This window comes from Eschrichtius robustus, chromosome 7 (assembly GCF_028021215.1).
Source record: "Eschrichtius robustus isolate mEscRob2 chromosome 7, mEscRob2.pri, whole genome shotgun sequence".
NCBI classification, from domain to species: Eukaryota; Metazoa; Chordata; class Mammalia; order Artiodactyla; family Eschrichtiidae; genus Eschrichtius; species Eschrichtius robustus.
In genome coordinates this window covers 138,472,553-138,481,843 of record NC_090830.1, presented here as the reverse complement: position 1 = coordinate 138,481,843, position 9,291 = coordinate 138,472,553, and the positions used below count along the sequence as shown (strand labels likewise).

Sequence of the window (9,291 nt, the reverse complement as noted above, 5' to 3'; positions counted from 1 at the left end):
CGAAAGGCACAGATCTTACGTGTACCGTGTGGTGAGTTTTGCCGATGGGCTGCATCTTTGTCACCCACACCCCTAACAGGACACAGAACGTGCCCACCTCCCCAGAGCGCCCCCAGGGCCCCTTCCCTGTCGGCGTTGCCCATGCTCCCAGAGGCCACCGTCCTCTGATACTGTTCACCATAGATGAGCTCGGCCTGGAATGTCACACAAGTGGACTGGTTTGGTGTGAGGCTTCCAAAGGACGGCGCAGATCCGCAGTTTGTTCCTGATTATTGCTGTATAGCATCCTGCTGTGTGAATTTACCACGGTTTGTTTCTCCTCTCCTGTTGAGGGCCACCTGGGCTCTTTCAAGCGTGGGTCTATTATGAATAAAACCGCTGTCAGCATTCCTGCCCCAGCTTCTCATCTCGGGCGCGTGTAGGATTCTGTGTCTTGGACAGCAGGGGGTGTCCGCGAGCCAGAGGATGGAAACTCCAGATGGCTTCTCCAGGAGGAGAAAGCATCCCCCGTACAACCATCCCTCACGGGCGATCTCAGCAAGAAAGTCGTTATACCGCATATTAATGAATCTGTCAGGAGGACGGACCTTAGTTATCAAAAGCCGGTTCCAACGGGTGTGACTGGTGCCCAAGCGTGGAGGGGTCCTCGTGGTCCGGGGAGGCTGCCCAGGGGGACAGGACGAGGGGAAGAGGCAGGGGAGAGATGGATGAGGCCCCCTCAGCACTGGGGCCTCGCCTGCGGGCATCTTCCCCAGGGCCTGGCGTGGATGTGCCCGCTGGTGTCCTCATGCCAGGCCCCGGGACGGGCATCCTTCCTGGTACGCTCTGCCACGGAAGTCCTCAGAGAGACCCTACAGGGCCACCAGTGCTGCCCCTCAGTGCTCCCGTGACCTCTGTATTTCTCACGCATCGTGTCCCGGGTGCGCTGTGTCTTCCCCGAGACGTGTCAAGGGCTAGAAACCCCTGGAGACAGCTTCACCTGGAGGAACAGAGTTAGGCTTGAGGCTTGAAGGAGTGAGACACAGCGTGGTGCAAAATCTCAGTGCAGCTTTCAGAGTCACCGGGAGTCTTGTTTCAGATGCTGAGTCCTCACCCCATCCCCAAGCATCAGTAGGTCTGGGGTGGGCCCTGGGAATGTGCCACTCGATGGGTTTGTGCCACTGGGTTTGGAAGCCGCTGGTCTGGGCAGCTGGCGGGAGTGAGGCCAGGGGTGCAGTATCAGGGCCTGAGTGACCCTGTGACCTATAAGGTCCCTATGTTCTCCAGGGGCACAGGAGTGAGCGAGGAACGCCCCCTGGGCACCGGGACCCCCGTCTGCACGGAGACCAATCTGACCTGAGAAGACGGCCCGGCCCGAGAGAGGCAGTGAGCGGCCTAGAGGTGAGTGTGCCCTTGGGGCAAACCTGGCAGCTTGTCCCAGCTCCCCAGGGCTAAAGGGTGCTGGTGCCTCGGGCAGGAGGGCGGGGCAGCCTCCAAGGTTGACTCCATCCCCTGTGGGCAGATGGTGCGTCCAGGGGTGAAGTGGAAAAGTCACAGGGGCCGGGGTGATTCTGCCGGTGGTCCAAGCCTAGAACGTACTTGTGGCTTCAAGTGCCCGGCCTTGAGCTGAAGGACGTGGCCCTTGCCAGAGTTCTGGGCCAGCTGTGCAGGCGGCTGGGGGACCTGGCCCACCTCCCTCTGCCCACGTGTGCCTGGGCCCCTGGCTCAGATCCACACCCTCCTTCCCTGTCCTGGTCTCTCGTCCACACACATGCCCTCTGGACCTGTCGCGTCCAGCAGCTGTCCTCCCGTCCAGCCTGCCGTATCCTAGTGGTCCCCAAGTCCGCGTCCAGCCTGCACTTGGATGTGTGCTCCGAGACACGTCCAGCATCAGCAGCCCCAAGGGAAGCGCCCTGCCCACGCCCCTCCCGCTCAGTGGCTCCTCTGTATTCCAGACTTGGCAAATAGCATGCCCCGCCCACCCCGGTCACCTGAGTCAGCCCTGTCCCCTGCAACCTGGGCTCAGCATCTCCCGCTGAGCAATGTCCTCGTGGCCTTCTCTGTGCAGCCCCACCTGGGTCCCTCTGGCAAATTCCAGAAAGAGCCCCACTGTTCCCCGGGATGCAGGGACCAGGCTTGGCTAAGCAGGGCAGGGCTCTGGGGGCAATGTCTCAGTGCTTTGGGTGAGAGCTCTGCCACCCTGGGTGCAGCCAGGGGCTTCCAACTAGGGGCAGAGCCACTGCCTGGTGGCCGGGTTCTGCCTGCTATTCTGGGACCCACCCAGCTCTGGCCCTTCAGTCCCTGGTCTGACGGATGCAGCCTGGACTTCCCCAGCCAGCGGTCCCCAGGCTTTTCAGACTGGTCACCTTAGCTGTACCACTGCCCCCATAGACCCTGTCTTTTTAGAGATAAGAATGTGTGGTGAGACCAGGCCTTGGAGCCTGGAAGGCCTGTTCTCAAATCCCAGCTCATCACTGGACCTCTCCGGGCCTCAGTCTCCTTGTAAGACCTCAGGCAGCGGGCGCCTTTGTCCCCCTCACCGCCGGCAAAGGGCAGTACTCCAGGCAGCCCTCTCCCATCAAGGGAGGGCTCAGCATTTTGCATCCACGTGATGGCCTGACCCGGCAGCTGCTCCCCGCCCAGCGGTTCAGGGCGTTTGCGAGCGTCAGCTCAGCCCCTTAGAGGCCCCCCTAGTCCCCACAGTCTCTTTCCCTGGCCCCTGGTGTGCTGGGGAAGGGGGGCATGGGGAGGGGGCCAGGGGCTGAGCTCCTGGACCTGGGCTCACGGTCTGAGCTGCGCCTGCTGGGCCTGAGGGCTGAGATGAGCTTCTCCCCGCGGGCGGAGCCGCAGACATCGTGTGTTTGGTGTGTGGGCCCCAGGCCACCGTGCTTGTCATTACACACGGCGCGGCCTGCCATCCCTCCCAGCTGGGGAGCAGCTGAGTTAGTGCTTCACGTAAAAGGGGCAAAACACCAGCCCTGCCCGGCGCCCCCAGGACGGCCGTCCAGGCTTGGCAGGAGCACACCTCCCTCTGGAGCCTCTCCCTGTTTTGAACATTTCAGGCAAAGACAGGCTCTTATCAAAGTGCAGCCTCTCCTTGGAAAGGATCCCGTTCCTCCACCGCCACCGGGGACGGGAGCTGGAGCAGACCAGACCTGGTGAGAGCGCACGGCGAGAGCACACAGTTTACAGCTCTAAGCGATTCATCACGCCGGCCGCTCCTGAAAGCAGCCTGCCGCAGCCCGGCCATCGCGGGGCCCTCGTGGAAAAGCCCACGTTTTACTGGAAGAGGACGGGAAACAGAGCCGTGCAATCGGAGCCCGGCTCTGCGTCCCAGGATAGCATGTCCGCGAGGACGCTAGAGTCCTAGAAGGTGAAGGATAACCCCTCCCTAAAGGTTCTGGCCCTCGCAGCCAGGGTCGTGCACTTCTCGGATGGCCACCCCCCACCGGCAGCACCCAGGGCACTAGGGAAGCAAATGACCTGCATATTCCGTGCCCAGGGCAGCTCTTCCGTGTCCCTGTGAGACCCCACCTGAGGCTTTTTAAAATCATTTCCGGGTCACGCAGAATGTCCTCCATCGGTCCTGGCCAGGGCCACCATCAGACCTCCTCCTCCCCCGTGACAGCCCCGACCTAAGGGGTCAGCGCAGAGGGGACACTGCCTGGGCTGGAGTCACACTGACTGTCCCTCGGGGCTCTGGGGACGCTGGGCCTCTCACCTGAGGTCCCTGGCGGTGGGGTCACGGCTGCTTGCTGCCCTTTCGGACGGTACCTCCAGCCTCCTGCTTGCCTTCCGGGGCCCTGCTGGCCAGACCTAGACAACCCCAGGCCCCCCTCCACCCCCCAGAGCCCACCTGGGCCTGGGGAACGGACACTTTGGCCTGCTGGCCACGGGAGTCTGCGTCCTCCCGATCTCATCCTCTATCCAGAGCAGGGGGGGTGGCACCACCCCAACTCCTCCTCCCCGTGCAAGGACTGTACAGACGCTTGGGCCCCAGGGGCCTGGGGAACGGAGCAGTGCCCCCAGGGCCCCTTGGAGTGAGCGGTCACGAGCTGCAAATGAAACCAGTTTGCATGGCGTGTCCCCTCTTCCACCTTGCTGCTTGGATGCAGGCGTGGTGCCCTGTGTGTGTGTGGGGCGGGGGAAGCAGGTGGGTGCTGTGCTGGGAGAGGGGACGGGGCCCTGAAGCCATTTGCAGGGATGGCCCGGTGACCAGAGGAAGGAGGTGAAGGCAGTGCGGGGCCGTGAGGGTGGAGGTGAGCGTGAGGGTGGAGGTGAGCGGTCTGGGGTGGGGATGCTGAAACACAGACTAGAGAACCCGCCAGGACCAGCAGCGGTCACAGCTTGAGACGGAAACGGTCTTTCATTGTCTCAGCCGGAATCCCGCTCCACGTGTGAGCTGGCCTTTGGAGATTGTCGTTTGTGAGGACCCGTTCTTGTCCACTTACTGGTGGCTCGTCTGTAGTTTGCCGGGATTTACTGGGCCATTACACATTCCCGCACTCATCCTTTGCCTGCCCTGTGGCTTGCAGGTGGCCCCTTCCCATCCGAATCACTTCATGTCCCCAAATTCCCTTTACTTCGGTAAACTGTACCCTCCTCTTATTTAAAAAAAAAAAAAAAAAGAGCAGTAATCCTCCCACCTGACTGCGTTGTTGTGAGGTCAGATGGCACCTTAAATGTCAAGGCTCAGTGCTTTGTGCGGCGCACAGTAAGGTGACAGAGGTTGTCATATCAATTTTTTCTTTTAAGGACATGCTGTATCTTTAAAATCATTAATAATGCCTTTTCAAATTTTCCTGCAAAATTAAACAATTTTCTTCGTATCTTGAACAATTCTTTTAAAGTTTATTCTTAGATATTTTGTTTGTTGCTCTTACGAATGTTTTCCACTTTCAAACTGCTAATCTGGAAGAAAGTAGTTGATTTTTCTGTGCTAACCTTACTACACACATTTTACTGATTCTTATTTGTTCAAAGACTCTCTCCCTTGGTTGTCTTCAACTTTCTAGGTAAACAACTTTATTATTCTTTGTTAATTCATTAATTTAATTAACAAATATTACCTGAACACCTGCCAAAAGTCAGGCCTGGTTCTAGGTGTTCATCGTACATTGGTGAACCCAAAAGACCAATGGAAGTTCCTGCCCTCATGGAACTTACATGGGGTGGGGATGAGGGGGGGTCAACAGTGACCGTTTTGCATATTCCTTTTTGACATCTTAAAATGTTCAATTCTCAGGACTTCCCTGGCGGTCCAGTGGTTGAGACTCCGTGCTTCCAATGCAAGGGTTGTGGGTTCGATTCCTAGTTGGGGAACTAAGATCCCACATGCCAGATTTTCATTTCTCCTTCCTGCCTTCCTGCATTGCCTCAGACCTCCAGACCAGAACGGTCACAGGTGCCCTGGCTCGTTACTGACTTCATGGAAATGCACTAGCATTTCACTGTTAGTACGATGCTTGCTGTAGGTTTCAGGTGAGTCCCTTCATCAGGAAGACTTCTTAGTTGAAGTAAAGGAAACCAGCTCCAGCTGATGTCCGTGGAAAAGGGATTTTTCTGAAGGAATATTGGAGGGTGCACAGAATTGCTGGAAAGGCCCAAGGACTAGCCATGAAAAATGGCAGGAACAAAGGGCAGCTACACAGCCAGCACAGCAGAAGTTAGACTGCACACCTGGTGCAGTTAGGAAACCGCTGGACGAAACAGAAACGCTTGTTCCGTTGCCAGGCGGCACCAGGCACTGGAGGCTGCCACTACCACAGGTACTCCAGGAAGTGGAGAGCTGCTCTTCCCCTACCCAGCTGTGAGGGAGGCTAAGGATGTGAGACCCAGTGTCTTAAGTTCCTATAAATGAAAAGTTGGGAATTCAGGCACTGAGCAGGGCTTCAGGAGTTGAGCAGCCAACAAAAATTATTAAATGTCTCCTACACATTAATTAATTAACTGAGGACCTCCACCCCCTTCCCAGCTCACCAAGCTTGTTTTTGGTGTTAGTGTGTTGTCATGAATGCATACTGAATAATTATTTGCTTCTAAAATGATGATTATTCTTAATCTTTGATCTGTCAGGTATTTCATAAGATGATCAAGATATTTTTTCTTCTTTAATCTTTTATTAAATATACTATTACACCATCCTTACATTCCCAGGAGAGACCCTCCTTGTTGTAATGTATTAATCTTCTTTAGAACTCAATTTGCTATCATTCTACTCAGTATGTTTGCAGGTGTATTTCTTTTTTTTTAAAATTAATTTAATTTATTTATTTCTGTCTGCGTTGGGTCTTCGTTGCTGCGTGCGGGCTTTCTCTAGTTACGGCCAGCGGGGGCTACTCTTTGTCGCTGTGCGCAGGCTTCTCACTGTGGTGGCTTCTCTTGTTGCAGAGCAGGGGCTCTGGAGCGCAGGCTCAGTAGTTGTGGTGCACAGGCTTAGTTGCTCCGCGGCATGTGGGATCTTCCCAGACCAGGGCTCGAACCCGTGACCCCTGTGTTGGCAGGCGGATTCTTAACCACTGTGCCACCAGGGAAGTCCCAATACTGATGTATTATTATTAAAGTGCATGTTTTATTCTTATCTTCTTCGTGTTTACCTGAAATCCTTTTTCTGCCCCAGGAGGCGACCCTGGACACCACATTTCATTTAGTCTCGAGTCCCCCTTGGCTCCTCTTGGCTGTGACGGTTTCTTGGTGTTTCTGTATTTTTGATGACTTGACGATTGGAGGAGTGGGGAGTTTGTAGAATGTCCCTCTGCTGGGCATCGTCTGAGGTTTGTCTGGTGGCTGAACTGGGGTGGTGTGTTTTTAGAAGGAAGACATGGAGGAGGTGCCCTTCTCATCACGTCCTATCAGGGGTACGTACTCTCAACACGACGCATTTCTGCTGATGTTGACCTTGACCCCCTGGCCGAGGTCGTGTCTGTCAGATGTCTTCACTGTCCAGTGGCTCCTTCCCTGTCCACAATGTACTCTTTGGGAGGAAGTCACTCTGCACGGCCCACGCTTAGGGGGAGTCGTGCCACCCTCCTGGGGGCACAACATCTATGTCACTTACTCGGGATTTTTCTGTGTGGGAGATTTGTCTGTTTTCCCTCGTTTACTTGCTTATTCAATCATTTATCTACGTTAACACGGATGTGGGAATTTCACTCTTTGGGGGATAACCCAGTGCCACGTCATTGCTCACAGAGCTCCAGCTGCCCCCGTGTCTTTTCAACACCCCCTTCTCACTATGGCTTCAGTGAATATTTTTAAATCAAAATAATATACACCCAGACAGAAAAATCAAAATAATACAGGTCACAAAATGAAGAGTGGAGATCTCTTATCTCACTCCTGAGAAGCAGCCATTTTTAACCACTTTTGCTTACAGTTCTTCAGGTAATGACCAACATAGCTTTGAAAAATAGATGTGAATAACTCTTTTTTCAAGTTAGGACAGCATCTACTGACTCCCTTATGAAAAATAAGAGATTAGCTCATTTCCCTATCGATTTATCCCTAGTTTTGATATTGGAACTAAACATGTTTTCTATTTAGGTCTTTTTAAAAATAATATACCTAAGTATCTATTTCTGGTTCTATAAACTTTAGACAGCACCTCCTGGTGTCTGCTCCCCTAGACGGCAAAACAGAGCCTCAACGCTGCCCTTCTCCTCGGCCCCCTAGTCTCCCCACCTTGTCAGGGCGCGTGAGTGGGGAGACCTGCCCTGTCCACCTCCTGCTCCCCCTCTCCACCAATGCCAGCACGAAAAGGGCTTCTGTTAATATCGTCAGCAGGGTGGTCTCAAGCTGGGGTGCACCTGGGTACACAGGAAGACTTTTCAAGGAGGGAGAGGCAGGATAGTTTGAAATAAATTGTCCTAAAATTTTCCTAAAATTGATCTGCCTGTGAACAGTTTCTCCCCACCCTCTTCCACCATCACCTCCTCCTACTCGCATCCCTTCATTGCTGTGGAGCTTGCTCAGGGCTGTGCAAACCATTACGTTTACAGTGATGCTGTCAAAAGGCTAGGCCTCAGGCCTCTCTCGCGTGGGGTTCTCCGGGTGCTGGAACTTGCTGGGAGTTGCAGAGGGTTCCACACAGGGAGGGAAAACCTGGTGCACTAAGAAACATTTCCATTTAAACACTTTCAGGTAATTGCCTATAGACACTTCAGAGGACTTGGAAAATCTGTAAGTTTCAGTGAGCTTAGCAGGTTGCAGGATGCGACAATACCCAAAAATCCAGTATGTTTCTATATGTTATCAGTGAGCAACCAAATGAAATATAACCATAGTAATCACAATAACATAAAAATACGAACACTTAGGGATACATCTGACAAAAGATGTGCAAGCCCTGTACACCGAAAACTACAAGATATTGCTGAGAAAAATCAAAGAAGACCTAAATAACAGAGAAACACACGGTGTTCATGGGCTGGAAGGCTCCACGTGGGCAGCTTCCCGGGTGAGGGGGACCGAGGCGCTGGGAGAGGCACCAAGGCAGAGGTGCATTGTCCGGGGGGCTTTGCAAGTGAGAATGAGGCTGAAAGGAAGGCCGGCGCTTCCACATCCAGAGAGAAAGCTGAGACCAGCGCCCCTCCCAGGAGCATCCTCATCCAGAAAGGAAACCAAGCCCCCAAACGTGCACAGCGGCGGCTCCGACTCAGAGCTGCTGAGCGGCGAGACCCACGTGCGCGTGTCTGCAGAGACCCAGGGCGGGCGGGGGAGGGGAGGGGAGGGGAGGGGAGGGGCCCCCCGGGGGAGGGGCTCAGGTGGGCCCACGGAGGCGGGGCCCGGGGGGGGGGGGGGCGGCCCACTAGAAGTGGTGATTGGTTGGGGGACCGAACATTGGTCATATTTGGCTTCCTCTGGTTGGTCCTGAGTGGGAGGCACGGGCAGGAATCGGGGAAGCTGTCAGTCAGCGACCAAGTCCTGGCCGCTTGGGCTGATTGTTCCAGGGGCTGATGTGTGGCTTGCTGGACCAGCTGCTAGAGATACTGTCTGACTTCCTGCCGGTCCAATTTACAGCAGGTGGTCTCTGCACTGCAGGTGCGGGGCGCCCTCGCCGCCGGCCGCAGGGTGCGGGCCACAGCCCCGGGCCCGACTCTACACGCAGCCCCACTGTCAGCCCCCCGTCCCTTCCCCGGCCCTGTGTCTGAGGGGGCGCAGTCAGGCCTCAGGCAGCGTCGCGGAGACGACTCACCCCGCCGGGCCCCGCCTCCCGCCCTCCTGTTTCCAGGCGGTGCCGGCACGTCCCGCGCGCACCTGCTAGACGCCCGCGCCCCGCCCCCGCCCGGCTGCGCACGCGCGGCCCCCTCCTCG

At 55.5% G+C, this 9,291-nt stretch overlaps 1 long non-coding RNA gene across 1 annotated transcript; it reads left to right on the top strand.

Annotated features, from left to right (window-relative positions):
- The first annotated feature begins 1,023 nt into the window (after nt 1-1,023).
- Nucleotides 1,024-3,991, top strand: LOC137767834 (uncharacterized). Its single transcript, XR_011074570.1, has 3 exons — nt 1,024-1,110; nt 1,267-1,380; nt 3,042-3,991. It is a non-coding gene; the product is annotated as an uncharacterized lncRNA (long non-coding RNA).
- The last annotated feature ends 5,300 nt before the right edge of the window (nt 3,992-9,291 follow it).